This window comes from Bos indicus, chromosome 25, assembly GCF_029378745.1.
Source record: "Bos indicus isolate NIAB-ARS_2022 breed Sahiwal x Tharparkar chromosome 25, NIAB-ARS_B.indTharparkar_mat_pri_1.0, whole genome shotgun sequence".
NCBI classification, from domain to species: domain Eukaryota; kingdom Metazoa; phylum Chordata; class Mammalia; order Artiodactyla; family Bovidae; genus Bos; species Bos indicus.
The window spans coordinates 42,406,721-42,427,329 of NC_091784.1; the positions used below are offsets into that span (position 1 = coordinate 42,406,721).

General features: G+C 61.5%; 1 protein-coding gene and 1 long non-coding RNA gene across 5 annotated transcripts in view; one reads left to right on the forward strand and one right to left on the reverse strand.

Annotated features, from left to right (window-relative positions):
* Positions 1-15,972, reverse strand: part of ELFN1 (extracellular leucine rich repeat and fibronectin type III domain containing 1) — a 65,885-nt gene extending 49,913 nt beyond the window's left edge. For both annotated transcript variants that reach the window (XM_070780321.1, XM_019987297.2), the window contains exon 1: positions 15,532-15,972. The gene's annotated coding sequence lies outside the window, so the exon portion shown is untranslated. The remainder of the gene's footprint in view (positions 1-15,531) is intronic.
* Positions 15,853-19,789, forward strand: LOC139179792 (uncharacterized). 3 transcript variants are annotated; one of them, XR_011564162.1, is made up of 4 exons: positions 15,853-15,944; positions 17,262-17,429; positions 18,478-18,636; positions 19,597-19,789. It is a non-coding gene; the product is annotated as an uncharacterized lncRNA (long non-coding RNA). The 3 variants fall into 3 exon arrangements; XR_011564163.1 differs by lacking the exon at positions 19,597-19,789 and having other exon boundaries at positions 18,462-19,544; XR_011564161.1 differs by lacking the exon at positions 19,597-19,789 and having other exon boundaries at positions 18,478-19,534.
* Positions 19,790-20,609: the final 820 nt, after the last annotated feature.

Sequence of the window (20,609 nt, forward strand, 5' to 3'; positions counted from 1 at the left end):
AGAGCAAGATCCAAATATATGTTGTCCGATAATCTTACTCTTTAGGTTCAAATATACAACTATGATGACAGTAAAAAGACAGAAAAATACGTGCAAACAGGAACCACATCAGAGCCAGGACAGGCGAGTTAACGTGAGGCAAAGGGACGTCAAGAGACACAGCAAAGGCAGAGACACGCCTCGTAATCACATTCAGGTCCATACCCCAGAAAGAGATGACAATCATAAACGAGTATGCCCGTAAGAGCTCCAAAATACAGCGAGCAAAAATTAACAGAATTGAAAGGAGAAACAGACAATTCACCGCTCACAGTTGAAGATTCTAATATTCCACTTTCATTAACTGAGAAAACTAGACACAAGAAATCAGCAGAGATACAGACAATCAGAATGACACCATCACCATCCTGACCCAACTGACATTTGTAGAACATCCTACCCAGCAGCATACAGTCTTTTCAAACACACGAGGTGAATCTTCAGGATGGACAACATTTCAGGCCAAAAGACAAACCTCCATAACCACAGAAAGCATGTTCACCAACCACAGTGGAATTGAATTAGAAATCAACAAAAGAAATAAATCTGAGAAATCCTCAAATATTTGGAAAGTAAACAACAATTTTTAAAATAGTCATGAGTCAAAGACATCACAAAGGACATTAGATAATGTCTTTAATTAAATGAAAATAAAATGTATCAAAGTCTAGGAGATGCAGCTAAAGCAGGGTTTAGATGGAAATTTACAGCTTTCAGCGTGCATCAAAAAAGAAGAAAAATCTCAACAACCGAAGGATCTACCTTAGGAAACTAGAAAAAGTCAAAGCAAGTAGAACAGAGGAAATAATAAATCAAACTAAGGCTGATGAAAAAATAGAAAAATAAATCAACACAAAGCAAAAATCATCTATTTGAAAAGATTAACAAAATTGACAAAACCTTTAGCTAGACAGACCAAGAAAAAAAAAAGACAGCAGAAATTGCCAAAATCAGTTGTTATTAAAAAGAAATCATCGCTACCAACCCTACAGAAATCAAAGGGATATAAAAGCAATAAAAGTAATACTGTGAACAACTTCACACCAACAAACGCACAGCTTAGAAGATGAGTGGGCAAACGCACAGAGAGACACAAATTAACAAAACCCATTCACAAACAGAAAGCCTGGACCAACTTACAATCATCTATCCAAAAATGCGTGATTAATTTAAAACACTCCCACAGAAAAAAGTCCAAACCCAGGTGGCTTAAACTGCAAACTCTGTCAAATGTTTTTAAAAAAATCATACTGAATCTAGACAAACTCAGGAAAAAAGAGAAAGAAAAACTTCCTCGCTCGTTCTACAAGACCAGTATTTTCCCTGCTACCAAAACCAAAGACATCATAAGGAAATAACAGACCCAAACATCACATGAACAGCGGTGCAAAAATTCTTCATCAAATGGTAGCAAACTAAATCCAGCAATAAAGAAAAGGGCTGAACAGGTGGCATCTACCCCAGCAATGCAAGGCTGGTTTAACCCCTGAAAATCAACCGAAGTCACACCAGTAAAAGGACAGAAGCCAAACGACCATTGCAGTTGACGCGTATAAGCAAACCAACACACATTCTCCGCAGAAACACTCAACACCAGCACCACGTGGGAGCTTCTCAAGCCAACACAGACCGTCCAGGACAGCCACAGCGAACACACGTAATGGTGAGAGGCCGAGTGCTTTCCCCTAAGGGCAGGCATGGAGCACCAGCACCATTCAGCAGGACTCTGGAGGTTCTGGTCAGCGCAGTAAGGCAAGAAAAATAATCCTAATAAAAGACAGCCTGTTTGAAAAAGAAGATGTAAGACTCCCCTTATTTGCAGAGGACATGCAGAAAATCCTAAGGAATCCACAAAAGTCTAGGGGAACTAGCCAATAATTAAATTCAGCAAGGTTACAGGATAAAATATCAATACACAAAGCTCAGCTCTACTCCTACGTACCAGCAACAAACAATCTGAAAATGAAATTAAGAAAATAATTCCATTCACAATAGCATCAAAAAACACTTAGGAATAAATTTAACAACAGAAATTTAATTTGCAAGACTTGCACACTGAAAATGACCCCAAAAAACTGCTTAGAGAAAATAAAGGTCTAATTCATGGAGACGCACAGTCCATGCTCATGGACAGGAAGACTGAATGTTTCCAAGTTGATCTACGGATTAAACAGAAGCCCATCAAATCCCAGCAAGCACTTTTTTCTTTTCTAATTAACAAGGTGGTCTTAAAGTTTGCACAGAAATGTAAAGGACTAACAACAGCAGAAAATATTCTGAAAAGAAAAACATTTGGAGGACTTACACCACGTGCTTTCCAAATGGGCCACAAACCTACAGCAATAAGCCAGTCGGTACCGGCAAAAGGTCAGACACACAGGCCAGTGAGGCAGAGCTGAGAGTCCAGAAGCAAACCCTTAACCCTACGGTCCCAGGAAAACTTAACAGAAAGGACAGTCCCTTCAAAACATGGTGGTGGATCTAGAAAGACGGCCCTGCTGCAAGCGTGAGTAGGGAGGCAATGGAGACCCAGGCACAGAGACAGGCGTGTGGGCGCAGCGGGGTGCGGGCAGGCGAGGCTGGCGGCGAGGAGGGGGGAACACGGGACCTCATCCCCAGGGGTAAACGCCGGCCGGTGGGAACTCACCCCAGGGCGCAGTAACAGCCTGGGGGCACACGGACACGGGCAGCTGATTCACTGTGGGCTCACAGAATCCAACACAGCCCCGTAAAGCAATGATCTTCCAATTAAAAATAAATATTTTATTTTAAAGATGGTGCTGGGACAGTTAGATACCCCTGTACCCAAAAAAGGAATGAAGGGCCAGACACAGCATTCACAAACATTAACTTAAAATGGTCAATAAACCAAAACCCAAGAGCTAAAATTAGAATGTAAACTCCTAGGAGAAAACACAGAAGAAATATTTGTGACCTTGGATTAGGCAAAGGATTCTTAAGTGTAACACTGATAATAGGATTCATAAAAGAGAAAAATTGATAAAGCAAACTTCATTACATATAACACTTCATTACACTTGTGTGCTCCAAAAGACACCATGAAAAATATTAAAGACAAGACACAGGCCAGGAAAAGATATTTACAAACCGTACTTCAGATAAAGGACTTGTATTCTGAATGTATAAAGAACTCTCCCAACAATTCTGAATAATTTTGAAACTCAGTTAAGACAAATAAACACATTAAAATGGGCAAAAGATTTAGACAGACATTTTATCAGAAACGAAATACGAGCGCCAGTAAACACACGAGGAAACGTCCACCTTCACTGGTCGTTAGGAAAAGGCAAATTAAACCCACAGCCCCCGCCCCCTGCCCAGCGCATCTGTAATAAAAAAGACCAACACTTCCAGGCGTTGCGGAACGTGAGGGCTGCAACCCTCCCGCGGGAGCCTGATAAGAAGCCTACAGAGACGGGTGGCGATCTGTGCCTGGGCAGGGTGATGGGAAGGGTCTAAGACTCACCTGGGCGGTGGCTGAGCACCTCTGTCAACGCGCAGACGCCACTGCAGGGTCCCGTCCCAAGGGCAGAGAAGCATGCTCACGCTGTCAGGAACCTCCAGAAAGCAGGGAGCGGGAAGAACAGGCAGGCCACACACTCGGACACACACCCCAGCCTCTCCGGGACGCCAGCCTCACAGGCGACCAGATTTTTTCTAAAGGCCAGAGTCACCTTCAGGATAACCAAGCGGCCCTCAAGGCCGTCAGCCTCTGTGCTGGTCCAAGATTTCACTCAAACAGAAGGCCCTGTGCCACAACCCTGGAGCACCTTCCCTGCACACACAGAACCCTGGGCAGGACGAGAGAGGGCGAGCCCGGGCAGCCTGGACCCCGAGGGCCACTCGCCCACAGCCGGCCAGGGGGCTCCTGCCTCGGCGCCTGCTGGGGGCAGGCCCCTGCTCCTCTGCAGTCGAGGGCCCAGAGCCATCGACAGCCAGCTCCCAGCTCTGCCTCCTGCCCTGAGACTCAGCTCTCCCAGCTGTAAAATGGGCAGAGGGGCTGCTGGGGCGAGGGGTGTCAGAGACAGGCGGGTCTGGGTTCTGGAGCTCATGATATGAGCCGGGGCCCAGCCCCCTCCCTCCCAGCCGCAAGAGGCTCCCTGGTGGTGCTGGGGGCCCACACCAGGTGTGGGACGGGCAGAGTCTGGACCACCACGCCCAGGCGGGCACTGGGCTCTGCGTTTCAAGGAGTCTCAGAGGCCAGGATGGCAGCAAGTGAGGCAGGAGCCAAGAGGCCCATCTGGGGAAGGGGCTGTGCTCCACAAGGCTCGGGGCCTCCCCTGTGAGCTCAGGGAGCCGGCAAGGGGGCCACGCGCCCGGGGGGCAGGGCCCTGCCCCGCCCGCCCGCTTCCCCTTCCAGAAGAAGGCGCTGAACAGCCCTAGAGCTCTGGGTATGGACCGTCACCCTTCCTGCCCAGGACCCGCAGCCCCATCGCCCCGCCCCCAGAGGCAGGGCTTTTCTCCTGGAGTCTAGAATTTCCAGACATCTTCCACCTAGGCGCAGGGGGCAGAGGGAAACGAAAGAGGTTCTGGCCGAAAGGACCTGAATTTGGCTCCCGCCCCCTCCGGCCATGCGGCTCCAGAAGGCACGGATGTCACTGAGGATCCAGGCAGGCGTCCCCGCGGTGTCACCTCCCACCGAGGGCGGCACCAGATGCCCGGGCGTCCCGCAGCGGGGTGTGGCCTTTCCCACCTACACTCACGAGACAGCCCTGCACGGCCTGCAGACGTGCCCTCCCCAATGGTCACCACCACCCACCTTACCTGCTCCCCCGGGCCCTTGGCTTCCCAAGGACCCCCCTGAGGAAGGGCAGAGCATTACCTGGGCCCCTGGGCCCCACCCTGGTCTGTGCAGGCCTGGCACAGCCAAGGTGAGCTCACGATGGAGCAGGCCCCCCAGGCCAGCTGGGAGGGAAGCGGGGCTGGGCTCTGGGGAGGGTGTCCACCCCCAGGAGCACGTCTCCTGACCCCAGAGCGGAACCTGAGCCGGGAACGCACCCTCCGTCAGGCGGTGTCGGTCACGGGGCCGAGCCTGCCGTTGGCTGCGGTTCCCAGGAGGCGTGCACCAGCACACGCGTGTGAGCACGCTTCCACCAGGCCCCGCGGTGGCGCCGGGTCCCCCTGTCTCTCGCCACCCTCCATCCTCTGGCGCGGGCCCTGCTCCCCTTAGAAAGACAGCTCCGAACTGCCGGCGGGTGTCTGAGGAGAGCAGGATTCGCTTTATACCATCTTATCCTCCACACACACACACTTCTCGCTTGGTAATGGACACAGATGGGAATATGGGGTAGCTTTACACAACCGTCTTCTCTACAGAAGCGCAGCTCCAATCTTTAAAGCAACATCAAAACAGATGCTCCGGACTCTCCCTCGCCGGCGCCATCAGCCCCGCCGGGCAGACCCCCCTCCTCCCCTCCAGCCACAGGGACCTTTAGACACGGAAGCCAACTGCATCCCTCACCGTCTCAAAGTCCCCAAGAGCATCCCAAGGCAAACAGAACGAGACTCACGTCTTCCCCAGAAGCCCCAGCCCTCTCAGCCGGCACGGGGGGCCCTGTGCCCACTGACCCACCACCTCTGGCCCGGCCCCTCCAGTGCACCAAGCCTGCACCAGCTCAGGGCCCCCCGCAGGCAGCCCTTCTCCAAGCCCCACCTTTCCACAGCACAGCAGAGGGGACGCGGGCCAGGCTGGGCCCCGGGGAGGGGGGCTTGGGGCCGAGCAGGGCACGCACGAGCACCGGGGGCAGCTCTGTGGTCCGCGGAACTCGGGTCCCCCATTCAGACTCACCACGGCTGGCCGTCCACCTCAGCCCTGCCCTTGCCGAGCAGAAAACAGGCTCAGCAGGGGGAGGGCACACAGCCCCCAGCCCGGGCCTCCTGACTGGAGCCCGTGACCTGGCGCCTGGGCTCTGCCCCCAGCCCAGCACCCAGGGAGGACCGGGCCCTCAACCCACTCGACGGAAGCACCGAGGCAGAAAGGCGCCCGTTCCCAGCTTGCACGGCCAGAGCGGACACTGGGCCACCCCTGACCTGCTGCTGGGCCCTTCCGGAAACTTCCATAGGGCAACCAGAGGTAGCGGAGACCTCTCCACGGAGATGGGGGGATGGCGGGGGCGGGCAGGAGACACAGGCTCCAGAAGCACCCGGCAGCCCCTGGCCACGGGTCTCCAGGGCAGCGCGGGAGCTGGGGGGGGGCGGGGGGCGGGGGGCGGGCATGCACAGGGTCCATGCTGCTCCTCCCGGAAGTCCTCCAGGCTCCGTCCTGACAGCAAGGGGCGAGGAGCACCTCCTCACTGCGCGCTCACAAGCCTTCTCTCTGCAGCACCTACTGTGTGCAGGAAGGATCTAGAAGGGCCCTCCTACACAGGGCTCTCAGCCCCCAAGGCCAGCCCGGCCCGGCACCATCCCAGGTGCAGGGAAGCGCCTGGCCTGTGTCTCCGTTTATTCAGCTCCAGGGAGCCGCGGAGGAAGAGTTGGTCCTGCCGAAAATAAACCAGGATCTGTCGGCAAACAGGCAAACACGAGAGAGCCTAGGGTTCCCAGCCCATGGGAGGACTCCGAGGAGACCCCAGGCTTCCCACGGCGGGGTAGGGGATGTGCCAGCCACTCTCGGGGGCACACCCGGGCTCCCATCACACCGTCCACAGCTCCAGGCTGGGGATGGCTCTCAGCACGGCCAGGGGCGTGGGGGGGTGGAGGACGGTCAGCAGAGGGTTGTGCTTGGGTCGGGGGCGGGGCGGGGGGGCTGTTAAGGGGGGTGCCATTGTGGGCCCCCAGGCAGCAGGGGCGGAGCTGAGGCCCGGCTGCCAGGCGACGGGGTCTGAAAGGACCCTGTGCTCTCTCCAAGGCGGGCGGTGCTGAGCCTGGAGGCCTGGCTTGCTGGCGCTGCAGTCCGGGCCTCAGTCTCCCCATCTGTTAAATGGAGGGCTTGAGTCAGAGGCCCTGCTATGCTGGCCAGGAGGGGCTGGATGCCAGGCAACCCCCGCCCTCCGCCCTCAGGCAGCCTCTTCCTGCCGGATCACCCAGATGCTTACGCTGCTGTCCGTGGCTCTGTCGCATCCAGCTCCACGACCCCAGGGACTGCCACACGCCAGGACTGCCCGTCCCTCACGTCTCCCAGAGTTTGCCCAAGCTCACGTCCAGTGAGTCTAAGCGCTGAAGGGCCCACCAAACTCCTCCTCTGGGAGCCCCCAGGCCTGGGGCACAGCAGCCCCCCAAGGAGGAGCAGACCCCCTCCCGGGGGCGGGAGCCCCGAGGACCAGGACCAAGGCTCCTGTCGGGCCTGGAAGGGAGGGCCCCGCAGGCAGAGGCGGAGGCTCAGGGTCCCCCTGGAAGGGAGGGCCCCGCAGGCAGAGGCGGAGGCTCAGGGTCCCCCTGGAAGGGAGGGCCCCGCAGGCAGAGGCGGAGGCTCAGGGTCCCCCTGGAAGGGAGGGCCCCGCAGGCAGAGGCGGAGGCTCAGGGTCCCCCTGGAAGGGAGGGCCCCGCAGGCAGAGGCGGAGGCTCAGGGTCCCCCTGGAAGGGAGGGCCCCGCAGGCAGAGGCGGAGGCTCAGGGTCCCCCTGGAAGGGAGGGCCCCGCAGGCAGAGGCGGAGGCTCAGGGTCCCCTGGAAGGGAGGGCCCCGCAGGCAGAGGCGGAGGCTCAGGGTCCCCCGGCGCCGGCGTGGGGACAGCTGTGACAAGAAGCCTGAGTGCAGCCGTGACTCAGTTTCCCCACAGCGCCGCCCCAGCCCCCAGGGCAGAGCAGAGAGGCAAGGCACGGCCCCCTGCTGACCTCAAGGGGGCCCCGCCCTCCTGCGGTCCCGCCACCCTCAGCCTCTGTTCCAGCTCCTCCTGCAAGCCCGAGGCCTACCCAGACCCGGCCCCCAGGAGGACCCCAGCCTCAGCCTGCCAGCGGGCTCGTGTGTGACCTTGGGCCCTTCTGAAAGGCGGGGCCAGATGGGCTGACTGCCCCGGGAAGGACTGGGCGCTCCTGCCCGAGTGCTGTGTACCAGCTGTCTCCCCGACCCGGACACAAGCCCCCCAGTCGCCAGGCCTCAATATGCTCACGCTCCAGCAGAGCACACGTGGACCCTCAACCCGCCTGAGGAATAACCATCAGGACCCTCCAGCTCAGAGGGCCGGAAGCCTCAGTTCCTGCCCCACGTGGGTGCTGAGTCCCCAAGGTCTCTCCACACCCTCTCCTCCCCGGAGAGCTCGGCAAAGCTGGGAATCAACTGGACACACACGGGCAGTGGGGCCAGACGGAGAAGCTGCGCCCACACCTGCCACCCCTCTCCTGCTCACCGCATGGGTGCACGCGGACACAGGGTGCCCGGCGGGGGTGGGGATGGTCGGGGGCAGATGTCCCCAGCAGCCAAGGCCGGCACGCCCTGCTCAGGCGACCAGACCTGAATCCCCACGGCAGGGCTGCGGGAGCCCCGCCACCAGCCCCACTCACTGTGCGTCCCCAGACCGCACCCTGCCCCACTCTGGCCTCAGTCTCCCCATCTGTGCAGTGGGTGCTGGGACAGATGATACCAAAGTCCTTCATGTATCCGAGGACCAGCCCCTGCATGGGCTCCACTGACAGCCCACCTCCCCCCACACCCAGAGCCCTGCCCGGGGCCAGGTGACACCCGAGGTTCTGAGGAAAGAAATCAGAATCCATGACCGGAGACAAAGAGGGAAGGGCGGTGTGGTGGGACGGGGGTGCTGGAGAGATGACAAATGTATCCTGTGTCCGCAGCAATGCCACCATCTGCTCCAGGTTCACGCCTGGAGATTTATGGCCCCGTCCCCCGGCCCTGAGATCCAGCTCCTGCCTGTCACTCACTAGCTTCTCTCACCCGATGCTCCCAGCGCACCCCCACTCCACATGTATTCTCCACCACCCGCCCGGGCATCGTGGGGGCTGTCTGTTTCCTGCGGAGATATATGGACACCCCAGCCCCAGCACCTCTGCTCATAAATTTCTCCTGCTGCTGCATGTCCTCAGAAAGAGGGTTCTGGGCTCACGGCCCGGGCCTCTCGGGGGTGGGGCTCTGACCCAGGCAATCTCAGTGCTTAGAAAACCCCACTGAAACCTAGAGCTGGTGGGTGGGTGTGTGGGTGGGTGTGTGTGTGTCTTAGAGACACACACAGATGTGGGACCTGGGGTGTGTCTGTGCCTGTGTATCTTAGAGACATACACAGATGTGTGACCTGGGGTGTGTGTGCATGTGTGCATATGTGTGTCTTAGAGACACAGAGATGTGGGACCCAGGGTGTGTGCGTGTGCGCGTCTTAGAGACATACACAGACATGGGACGCGGGAAGTGTGTAGTGTGCGTGCACGCGTGCATGCGTGTCTAAGAGACACACACAGATGTGGGACTTGGGCAGACACTCCCCTGGTGCCCTGCTGAGATCCTATCATAATTTAGACCCCACTAATTTTTCCTCTCTTGGAGCAAATGATGCTACAAGGAGACTTTTAGGTTCAAACTGCCAAGGTCTAAGACAGGGGCTACTGGGTCCCTGTCTCTCCTGGGGGCCCCACCACCTGTTTTTTGGGGGGTAGGGAATTAGGGGAGCAACAGCCTCTCCCCAGCTTGGGTGGGGGGTGCTGGCTTCCAAAGGCACTGTGAACAACCGCTGAGCTTTCCACAGGGAGTCCTGTGGGGCAATGGGGAGGGGACCTTGGTCCTTCTTGTCCCCAGGCCCAGGTATGGGTGACCACCACACCCCGTGCCAACCCCCTCACATCTGCCAGGTCGCAGGATAAGACGCCCACCCTGCTTCCTTCATCAGGACTGCCAGCTTGCAGCTGCTGTGTCACCCTGAGTGGGACCCGGGCGGCCGGCCTTCAGGAGGGGGTCCGAGAGGATCTGACTGCGTGACTCCCAACCTTCCCGACCCGGAGATCCTGCAGGGCAGGGGCGGGGGGGCAGCTCTCCACGAGCCCAGGAAAGTGAGGCACGTCTGCCACCCCAAACCCAGAGAGCAGGGGCCTTCCCCTGACACAGCCACCCGGCATCCTTGCCTGCATCTCGGGTGTCTCCCCTTCTGATGAAGCGGGATGCAAACCTGGGGTGGAGTTTGGGAGAGCATCCCCCAGGGCTGGCTCAATTAAAAGGTGACAGCTGCAAGGACCCAGGGCGCAGGAGACCAGGGGGCTGGCTGGGCAGGAAGCAGGACAGTACTCGCGGCTGCAAGGCGACACCAGCTAACGTGCTCCTTTCCTCTGGGGCCCCACAGGAGACGCCACCAGAGAGGAGCCTAGGGGAGGCTACCTTCCTATTCCCCGGTATTCCCCCTCACTCCCCAGCCTTGAAAGCCCCTGCCCCGCAGGGCCCATGAGACCTTAGCTCTTGTTAAGACCTTAGCTCTGGTTAAGGCTTTCTTCCCAGCCCCCAGCTCAACAGCGAGGGAGCGAGGCAGACACAGCTGCACCCCAGAAGCAAGCACTCCACGATGCAGGGCGAGGAGAGGATGGCTCACACCTGAGGCTCTGCTGGGGCTGCAAGCCTGGCTGGAGGCTCCCGAGCCTGGAGGAGAGGTCTCCAGGGGCCCTGCCAGTGCTGACCCTTCCCTGGGGTGTTCCTTCCATGGAGCACAGGCGAGCCTTGTGCCCCATTTCACAGATTTGGGAACTGAGGCTCTGAGAGGCTTACCTGCCCCAAGGTCACACAGCTCTTGTCCGGAAGAGTCTGGTTTTGATGCCAGAGGCTGCCGGTCTGTTTTGGAGGGGGAACACCTGCAGGGGGCCCACCCTGAGCAGCAAGCAGGTGACCTGCAGCTTTTACAGAATGGGAGGGGACCCCTGTCTTAGAGGCACGCTGGGGCAAGAAGGCTCAGCGCCCCTCCCCCAAAGGATGACGAAGAGAACGTGTCCAAGGCGGGGGGAGGGGGGGAGAACTTCCACCAGGTTCTGAGCAAAGGCCCCCGCCCCCACGCCGAGGGTTTGGCTCCCCTTTCGCGGAATGCCGCCGCTCCCAGGGGCATGGCTGGACGGTCCCGGGGTGCCGGGCTGGGAGGCGCCCAACGTCGCGAGTGCGGGCAGACCGAGAAGGATGAGACCCGCTCGCACCGACGGGGCTCAGGGACCCCGAGCCGAGGAGGTTCCGGAGAAGGGCAAGGGCCGCGTTGGGTCGACCACGGGAAGCAGCAGCTCTGAGCGGGGGTGGGATGAGGGGCGACAAGGGGAGGGGGTGCTGGGGCGGCGAGTCCTTGCGAGGGGTAGTGGCGCGCGGGGCAGGGGCGCTCCGGGGGCGGCCGCGGAGCCCCGACCAGGACCCCCTCTGCCCCGCTGAGCCGAGCGCCCGCTCCGCCGCCGCCGCCAAGTTCCTCCAACTTTGCCCGCTCCGCTCGGAGGGCGCGCGGGGCCGGGGCGCATGAGGGGCCGGGGGCGCGGGGTGCGGGGGCACGGGGTGCGAGGGCGCGGGGCCCGCCACGCAGCCCCCGCGAGCAGCCGGACTGCCGCGCCCCCGGGCTCGGTCCCGGCTCCGCGCTTACCTGCTCGCCCGGCCGCCGTTCCGGGGCTGCGCCCGCCGCCGCCGCGGCCGCCGCCGCCGCCGTCCTTCAAGCTCTAACTTCGCTCCGGGGATTGAAATTCCTCCCCAGCTTCGCCCATCGATCCGCGCGCCGCCCCGCCCCTCGCGCGCGGGCAGGGGCGCCGGAGCCCGCGCGCCGCCCTGCACCCCCCCGCCGCTGCGCGCCCCCGCCCCCTCTTCCTCCGAGTCCGGCGCCGAGTCTCGCGCCCCCCCTTCTCCCCGCCCGCCGGCCTCCTCGCTGCCCGGCTCCTGCCCTCCCGCCGCCGAGCCGGGGGTGGGGGCGCGGGGGAGGGCGCGGGAGGGGGAGGTACTAGAAAGCGCAGGAGGGTTTCCTCTCGGCCCCTGGCCGGCCTCGCACCCACGTCCGCCCTCCGGTGACGGAGCGCGCAGCAGCTGTGGCTGGGAAGGGCTGCCCACGACCCCCTCCCCTTTAAGCAAAGCCCGGGAGTTCTCAGGACCCGGGTCGGCCAGTCGATCCGGCCCACCTGGGAGAAGGCAGGGGTCTGGGGGCAGAGAGCTGGGGGAGGGGCGGGGAGGGCAGGCACCCTCTCCCAGCCCTGGTCCCCTTCCTTCCCTCACTCCCCCAGCCTCTGGGCAGACTGGGGGAGGGAGACTCGGGATGGGGGGGCTCTGAGTAAGCTCTCCTATTAGTGTGACCCCTGCCACCTGCGCGTGCAGAAGCCCCCTTTCCGCAAGTTACAGGCAAGGAAATGGCCCAGAGAGGCCCCGGGGCAAGCCCCGGCCCCCCCCCCGGCCCCCCCCGCCCCCCACCCCCGCCACACTGCTGGTCCGAAGCAGAACCCGAGGGGCAGCTTTGCCTCCAGGACTGAGCCTCCTGGCCCCTCGAGGACTCCTCGTTGGGGCCAGGCAGGCCTCGGCGGTGCTCTCGACTGCCCGGGGGAGGCTGCCCAGCCCGCAGCCCGGCCCGCTCGCGTCCCGGCGCCGCCCGGCCCGTCGCCTCAGGCGCCCGCAGCCCCCTCCCCGCTTCCTGTCCCCCGCCCGCCTCTGATTCCAGGCCTCAGTACCCCCGGCACGCTCTCCGCTCCCCGCCAGCAGCTGGGCAATTCACCGAGCATACAAAAGAGTTGACTCAATTCAAAAGCAGCAAATCAAGATAAATCCTATAGTGTGTGGGGACCGGAGAGGGGATGTGAATGAACGCCCACGGCACAGGCGACTCCTATAGGGCCTGGCAGACCCCCTCCCCCAGCGCCAATTGGGTGCAGGTCAGCCAGGACCTGGGGAGTGGGCGCCAAGCTGCCTCCCCTGCCAGGTGGGGAGTTAGGGATTCAGTGCTCTGTGGCCCCCTCCTGCCTGCACGGTGGGGCTCTGCCAGGCTATAAAGGGCCTGCTAGAGCGAAGCCAGCATGTTCGGTGGTGGGGACGGAGCCCTGGGGAACGCTGTGTCCAGAAACCTGCCACAGCCCCAGGGATCAGGGTGAGGCCCAGGGAAGGAGGCTGCTGGGCCGCGGGGGCATCTGAGCTGCATCCCTTCTCCTTGGGCTGCCCCTGCCTGGACCCTCGCCCCGCAGGCCCCAGGCCAAGGCCAGGTTCCAGGCTCTCCCCGTACACACAGCAAGCCTCAGATGTGCTTGGCTGGGGCTGGGGGACCAGAGAGCAGGCCTACCAGGAAGAGGGCTCCCCTCCTGCCTCACAGCCGCCCCCCTCCTCCAGCTGCAGTTGGAGCTGAGGAGAGCCTCCCCGGGGACACCGGTCACTCCTGGAAGGTCTGAGAAATCAGCCTCTGGCCTCACCAGCCCTGGGCAGTGAACGCATGGGAGCAGGGCTCCAGTGCGACCTTCCCCAGGCGAGCCCCCGCCGGGAGGTGACGGATGCCTGTTTCTGGCCAGTCCCCCGACCCCAGCCAGCAGCTGTGGCTCAGAAAGGATGGGGTTGGCTTGGGAGGGGCCACCCCAGAATGCCAGTGACTGAGCTAAGGCCGGCCAGAGTTACAGAGCAGCCTCTTGCTGCTCCCCAGGCCCGGGGGCTATAAGCCCGTTTCTTAGACGAGCAAGCCGAGGCCAGAGGACCCGCCCCAGCCCTGCCCCACTGCCAGGCGAGCATACGTCGGCCCAGGGTCAGGGCTCTGCGGAGGGGCCGGGAGGGTCCAGGCTCCCCACGGGGGGAGGTCCCCGAGCCAGCTGCGCAGAGAGCAAAACCCAGAGTTGGGGGCGCAGGAAATTGCAGGTGGAGACTGAGGGGAAGCTTGAGGTCCCGGCCACTGACGCCCTCACCCCCGGCGGAGGCCGCCCCTTAGGGCTGCGACCTCTCCGCTGAGTCTCAGCTCGGTCGCCCCTCCCCCGTGGTCGCGCCGATGGCCGCCTGCTTGTAAGTCATTAATTCTGTTCCAGAGGCGCCGGCGCCATGGCCAGGACTTCTGTCAGCGACCCCACACCGCGCTCCACGCCCCCTGCCCCACCCCCAGACCCAGAGCGGGTGAGGGGTGGACACGGATGCGGCTCCTCGCTCACCGAGGCTTGGAGACCGCTGGAGCGCGGCGCAGAAGCTCTGGAGGGCGTCGGGGTCCCCGAGTTGATGGAGGGGGCGGGGCCCGCCCCGGGGACAAAGACCCCCAGGCTGCCTGGGGGCTGGATGCGGCAGACAGGGAGAAAAAGCAAGTATCCCGTGTCCTCCGTCCCCCAAATCCACTCAAGCTGGGACCTGAGTGTTGGGGTGGGTGGAGTGGAGGGGAGGACAGAACCCTCCTGGGCCTTGGGGGTACGTGCAGGCGACGCTGCAGGGGGGCCCACCGGGGCGTCGCCTCCTCCCCGCACGCGAGGCTGTAGCTACACCCCCAAAACCCTCCCGGAAGCTTCGCGGGTCCCTTTCACTCTCCACAGTCCAGCCGGCTGCTGGCCGCGACCACCGCACGCCCCCCGCCGCTCAGATGGGGCGGGGGACGGGCTCGCGTCAGTGGGTCGGGAGGGAATTCCCGCTCAGCGGCGACAGTCGGGCCGGGAACCCCACGCCCCGCCAGCGGGGAGGGCTCCGTTAAGGACGGTGCCAGCATCGCGCCGGTCTGGGCGGCCACAGGCCACACGGTGCAGTTTGGGAAGAGAGAAAGTTGGGGGCGACACCCAGAGACGGGAGAGTCAAGAAGGAGGGACGAGCAGGGGGCGTGGAGGCAAGAGCGGCAGGGTGAGAAGGCTGAGAGCCGCGCGCTGGGGTCCCGCCACACCCCGGAGCCCAGCCCGGCCCCCGGCTTCCGGGCGGAGAGGCTCGGGGCAGAGGCCCCTGGGAATCGCCTGGAGCCGGGTCCCTCGCGGGAGAGCGGCCGCGGCCGGCGGAGCCAGGAGACCCGGTGGGGTGGGGGCGGGGGTCCTGTAACGCCCGCTCCGAGCAAGGCTCCCCCCACGCCTGCCGTGAGAAGGCTGGGCACCCTCAGTCCGCTCCCTGCCCGCCCTCGACTACAAGATGGGGTTCCTGATGGGGGGGCGGTCTCCGCATGAACTTGGGGCGCCGCAGCTACCACTGCTCCCTCGCAAGCAAGACCACCCCGTTACCCCATCCCTGCCTATCCCTCCCTTCCTGCTCACAACGCTCAGGAAAGTTTCGGGGTCCCCATGGCGCCTCCTAGCCCGAGGGGTCCGGAGTCCCGGGCCTTTGGGCCGCGGCGTCGGGGAGGGAAGTTTGTCCGGCCGGGGCCCGGCGACTGCTAACTTCGGGTGCGATCGCCTCGGCACCCGAGAGCTGGGCGGCGAGGACCGGCGGAAACAACGCTCCATAACCAAGCCCCACTGGCGGGGGACTCGGCCCCGGCGAGGACGCTCAGGGCAGGGCGCGGGGACTGGGGCGGCCCGGGCAGCGAGAGCCTCTGAGGACCCCGCGCACGCCCCCACTGCCGCCCGGGAGAGCCTCTTCCCTGCCTCCCCCAGGGGCGGGGACCTGCTGGCCCTGCAGCCGCGGGAGAAAGGACCCTCGAACCGCAGCCCCCGCCCCCGCCCCCACCATCCCCTTCCTACCTGCTCTGGGTTGTGGGCCCGGGGCTGGAGGCACCGTCACAGGAGAGCGCAGCGCGCGCGCCCAGGTCCCCGGAGCGCGGCGGCGGCGGCGGCGGCGGCTTCCCCTCCTTCCTCCAGCTCTTCCTCCGCCGGCCTCGCTGGCTCCAGACAGATCTCCTCCCCCTAGCGCCCTGCCTGCCCCTCCCGGAGCCCGCCGGGCTGGGCTCGGCCTGCGACGGGGAGCGGAGCGGAGCCGGCGGGAGCCGGGCTGCGGCGCTCACTGCGTCAAGCGCTGGGCGAGCGCGGGGCGGCGGCGGCGGAGACAGCGCGCGGCGAGCCCGGGGCCGGCCGGACAGGCGGGGCAGCGGCGGCTCCGGCTCCGGCTCCTCCGGCTCCGGCGCGGGCGCGGTGGTGGCGGCCGTGGCCGCGCCGAGGTTGTAGCACATTCTTTCTGAGCGTGATCGAAGATTTCGTGTAGGAGCCGGAGCGGGGAGGGCTGGAGGAGGGGCGGGGGACGCGGGCGGGGGCGGCCGGAGGGGCGGGCGGCGGTGTAGCTCCGGCACGTCGATGGACGGGGGGTGTCCGAAGGGTGACGCGGGAGGGGAAGTCGAGCAGGCTGGGGGGCGGCGTGGGCAGCCCAGAGGCGTCTTCGCCCCCCTCCTCTGGCTCGCCCTGCGCGCCCCTGCCCTCGCCCTAGGCCACCGTTAGAACAGAGGCCCCCGAAGGTCTAGGAGTCGGGACGCCGGTGACGATGGGAGGTGGGCACCTGGGCGGAGACGAGCACGCGCGTGCGGGCACTGCCGTGTGCACACACACCGGGAACCGCGTGAAAGTTGACCCGAAGTCAGACCCTGTGTGGGCGCGCGCGGCCGCGTGTGCAATTGCTCTGCCCGCTGGGGCGCGCGTTTTCCGGGATGGGGAGGGCGCTGCACCTGGGCGGGGGCGGGGGTCGAGAGGGTGGTCGCCCCGAAGGACTTGCTCTACCCTCGATCGCTGACCCACCAACCCTCCCGGGGCTCAGCGCCGTCCTCCCCACTTTGGGCGGGGGGAGGGGGCAGGGCCGGGGAAGGGTATGGGACCAGCCAGGCTCCTTCGATTCCCGGAAGGTTCGGTTTAGAGGATTTTCCTCCCACGGATCCCTTCCTCCTCGTTCGCCTCCCGAATCCCCGAGGGGCTGCAACCGCTCGGTCGGCCTCTAGACTGGGTTCTACATCCGCAGCCTCTCGGTGGCCCCGCGCCCGCTCCCGGCGTCTACCCCGCCTCGCCGGGCGGCTCCCACTCCCCACGGCCGCTGCCCAGCCTGCGGCTGGCGCGTTGGGCGAGAACTGCAAACCAGGCTCAAGAGCGCACCCGCGCGGCACGGCCTGCGCGCCGCTCCCCGAGCCTCTTGAGTCCGAGCCGCGGAGCAGAGACCCGGCCGGGCTCGGGCTCGGGGCGCGACCCTCCGGACGCCGCCGCCTGCGTGGCGCCCCTGCCCCGCGCGCTGCCCCGGACTGGGAAAGGAGCCAGAGGCAGCGAGGTCGACCTGCGCGCCCCCGGGCTCGCACGCAAAGAGGAGGGGTCTGATGAAGGGTGAGGGGCGCCCCTCCTGGAGGAGGCACCAGGACCGGCCTGGGAGTGGCGGGTGAGGCTGCGAACCACGCCGCCAAAGGAAGGCCGGGCCCAGGAAGGGCGCGCGGGGTTCCGGGTCGGGTCGGGTCCAGCCTGCGGCGCCAGCTGCCGCCCTCCAGCTCCTCCCGCATCTCCTCCAGACTGGATGTCACTGATGCAGAGCCGAGACCCCAAAGGGGGCCAGAGTGGAGGAGAGCCCACCGCCTTTCCCGTGGACCCTGGGACCCGGAGGATGACAGTCAAGGTCGGAGCCGCTGTCTTCAAGCTGCCCTGTCTTTGAGGGGCGCTCAGACCCCCTGGACCAGGAGGTAGGGGCAGAGGCTGGCCTTGGGAGTCTTTCTTGTCCAGTTTCCTAATGGAGGCGCTTGTAGCCCAGGCCAGCTGCAGCCCCCGGTTCCCACTTCCCCCTAATTGGCCAGGCCTTGCCAGTCCGCTGTGACCTGGTTGCCAGGAGCGGCTCTCCTGCCTGAGGGAGCGCGCCTGCCGAATACTTTCACACTCCAGCATCTTGAGATGCTGAAATATGCCCTTGTTTGCTCTGAAAGCAGAGCCTAGCTGCTGTCCCCCGGAAAGGCCAGACACCCCTCACGCTGAGAACAGGAGACCCCAGCGCAGCCCTGGAGGGAGGAGGCAGGAGGGGGCCCCTCTTTCTCTGGGCTAAATAAAGCCCAAGTGCTCTCTTGCTGGTCTCAGTGCTGTGAGATCTCGCTGGCTCTCTCCCTCTCTCTCCCGCCTTCCTCTCTCAGACACTCATCTCCTCCTGAAACCCCTACGCAGCCTGCATTGTAGACACACACTCCGCCCACACACTGCGTGTCTACTCACAGCCCCAGTCGCACCCACCAGCCCATCTCCCCACCAGGCGTTATCTGTGCGGGAACACGGGATACTCTTCCCATCCTCACAGATGCCCAGCTTGAGTTGTCGGTGGTACAGCCCACAGCCAGCTCCAAACACCCCCAGGTCAAACGCACCCCAGTCCACACCTAACACACGCGGGCAGGCTCACACGCCCTCCACACATCAAGCATGCGGCTGCGGCTTGTATCAATTCAGTTCATGCTCACAGCCACCTAGAAATGAGCACTGTTAACGTCTCCCACTTCACAGGGAGGCCGGGGTTGAACTCTCCAGGAACTGGGTCAGCAGATCCTTGTTTTCACCCCCACAAACCAACCGCTAAATCCAGACTCACCCCAGTACCCTGGGGAGAGGCAAGCCAGGCAGTGAGGGGCCTGGGGCCTGGGGCTGGGACCACCACCTTCCCCAGTTGCTAGAGGCCCCTCTGTGCCTCTCGAGATCCCCTGCCCAAGTACTCGCCACACTGGGTTCTTCACCAGACTGTGAACTCTGCAGAGAAGGACGGTCTGACTCACCTCTGAACACCGGACCAGCACAGGAGGTGTGACCGCGTGTGGTTTCACAACAGAGGAGGCTCTGATGCGTGTCTGCACCCCTGCTGTGGCTCCTCTCTCCTCTCAGGATGGCCTGGCTGGGAGGAACTGACCCAGGCAGGTCAGTCGGACAACTGAGGGTGTACAGGGAAAGACCAGAGGGACACCATGGTGGGGGTTAATGTGGAAAAGAGCCCTCCCCAAGCCCATCCTGGGAGAAGTACCTAGAAGGAGGTGGAGACTGTCCCTTCCTGTGCCCAGAACTTCATAGTGATGACGACAAACACCGAAAAACCAAGAGCCATGCAAAAAGAAATGTGGCCATCTTACATCTAAGCAAAGAGCCTATTCCCCCATATGTAAAAAGCTCTTACAAATCAATAATAAAAAAACCCCAAAAGCAGGAAAAAAAATGGGCAGAGATTATGAACAGAAAAGGAAATAAAAATAATGCTTATATATACAAAAAAGTGCCGTGTCTCACTCCTAACAACAGAAAGGCAAATCAAAACTACTCTGAGAGATGATTTACTCATCCAATGCGCAAAGAGCAAGGTTTAATGACACTGTTGTGATGATGTGGGAAGCAGGCACTTTTAGAGCCTCTGAAACAAGGTCCAAATTCCAAATACTTTATACCCTTTGGCCCAGCGTTTACTTCTAGGAATCTGTCCTCCAGAGAGTGCTCACAAATGTGAAAAATGATATATTACTGCACGCAAGGTTATTCACCGGAGCACTCTTGGTAATAGCAGCAGATTGGAAGCATCTGAAATGCGGGCAGAGAGTGGAGTGCAGGGATGCGTCCACACAGATGCACGCGCAGCTGGACAGGCACACACTGATCTGAGTCCATCTCCCAGAACGGTCTTTAGGGGAACAAAAGGAGGGGGGGAACTGTGTGTGTAGGACTTTTTATTAACTCGTGCAAGAAGGATGTAACACAGTAACATTTTATTTGCCTGTGTGTGCAAAACAGCAGGAAAACTGGAGGGCCAGGAGATGGGGAGAGAGGGGAGGAGACTGCTTTACTCGGAGGCGTTTTTCACGTGTCGACAGTGAATTTCACCCTTCTGAACAGTATACAGTTCCATGAGTTTTGACAAAGGTGTACATCTGTATCACCACCCCAATCAAGATATTGAAACGTCCAGCACACCAGAAAATGAGGCTTTTCACTCTGTACCCACATCTGCTGTTTGAATCTTGTACAACACGCATACATCTCCTTTGTAATAAATTTAAATACAGAAGTTAAAATGAAAGATGGTTTCACATCTGTCATCTCGTACCTCCAATATCCCAGGAAGGCGACTCTTCCCACTCCCGTTTTACAGATCAGACTGAGCCTCCCGGAAGCACAGGGACTTGCCCTGGAGAGCCACGGCAGAACTGGAACCCGAGGCTCTCTGATTTAGCAGCCTCGTTGAGGGTTAATTTACATAATGACTCAGGTCACTGTTCCAAGTGTGGTGTTCAACGGCTTTAGTATATTCACAGAGTGGTGCGACCATCTAACTTTTTGAGCATTTTTTACCCCCAAAGGAAACCCCAGTATCCGTGAGCAGTCACCCCCACCCTCCACCATGACGTCTATCCCTAGGTCTTTCTCTTTTAACTTTTTATTTTTTATGGGCGTATATAGCTAATTAACTGCTTAAATTAAATCTATAAACTATTACATTGAATTAAACTGATAGTTTCAGGTTTACAGCAAAGGCTCAGCCATATGTAAACATGTACCCATTCTCCCCCAAATTCCCTTCCCGTCCAGCCTGCCACGAAGCACTCAGCAGGTCAGCAACAGTAGGGACCTTGTCCCCAGCCTGCTTTCCGGCTCTGAGTCTTGACGGTCCTGGATGTTTCAGCTCAACGCACTCGCCTGCTCAGGGGCCCTCCGTGACTGGCTGCTCTCACTCACTGGGACGTTTCTGAGACTCACGTGGTGCTTCAGTCACTCTGCCGTGTCTGACTCTGCGACCCCGTGGACTGCAGCCCGCCAGGCTCCTCTGTCCGTGGGATTCTCCAGGCAAGAACACTGCAGTGGGCTGCCATGCCCTTCTCTGGGGGATTTTCCCGACCCAGGAATTGAGC